The sequence below is a fragment of the Hylobates moloch genome, unplaced genomic scaffold (genome assembly GCF_009828535.3).
Source record: "Hylobates moloch isolate HMO894 unplaced genomic scaffold, HMol_V3 SCAFFOLD_20, whole genome shotgun sequence".
Taxonomy (NCBI): Eukaryota; Metazoa; Chordata; class Mammalia; order Primates; family Hylobatidae; genus Hylobates; species Hylobates moloch.
In genome coordinates, this window is record NW_026652295.1 from 26,261,751 (window position 1) to 26,262,636 (window position 886).

At 41.9% G+C, this 886-nt stretch overlaps 1 non-coding gene across 1 annotated transcript; it reads right to left on the reverse strand.

The window, feature by feature from the left end:
- Nucleotides 1–812: 812 nt before the first annotated feature.
- Nucleotides 813–886, reverse strand: TRNAI-AAU (transfer RNA isoleucine (anticodon AAU)). The gene has a single exon. It is a non-coding gene; the product is annotated as a tRNA-Ile (tRNA).

An 886-nucleotide genomic window follows, 5' to 3' on the forward strand; every position in this document is an offset into this window, starting at 1 on the left:
TTTATTTTTCACATCTGTAATTCTATGTATTCTATGAAATGATATAATCTTTACAACCACTTTATTTTGCTGTAAATGTAGACCTTGGCAGGCTTTTGCTCCTTTGTGTATGTTTATCAGTCAGACTGGGCAAACCAAATCCCAATGTTTGAAAACACACTCTAATGGCGAGTCTTCAACAGTCACTCCACAAATATTTATCGAATGCCTACTCTGTCTTCAGAGCCATTCTGAGACCTGGTGATCTAGAAGAAAAAAGAAAAAAATTATGTCCTCAAAGACAAAAATTCTAATGAGAACAGACTGAGAATTTAATATGAAAAAAAGGAAAGCAAAATATGTATGCATTGTTTCCCATTGCGGTTATCTTAATAAAAAAGATCAATTTCAACAGTGTTCAAAAGATAGCGCGGGGGTGAGGAGACCATCAGGTAGAGCAAGCACGTGACACGCACAAGCAGACTCGATAGGCTGGATACTGAGAAAGGGACCAACAAAACACGGAGTTCAGATGGACAGCGGGCATCAGACACACATCCAACCCCAGTGCTACCCCCATCTCTAACACCCTCATTTTCTTCACTGAAATTTCTGTCTTAGGGCGTCATGTCACTTGTTCCATAAGATTTTCTTTTTTCTTTCCCAAGCCGCTTTAGAGGAGTGCAAGACTGACATGGGCAGGTGTCACTGCTGAAGAAGAAATGACATCAACATTTAACTCCGACTTTCAGTTGAAGAGGCTGTTATTTCCAATGTGTAGCTAGATGCGAAGTGACTGCGGCAAAATTGGAGAGAAAAGGTAAGAACCTCTGTGGCCCGTACGGGGATCGAACCCGCGACCTTGACGTTATTAGCACCACGCTCTAACCAACCGAGCTAACCGGCC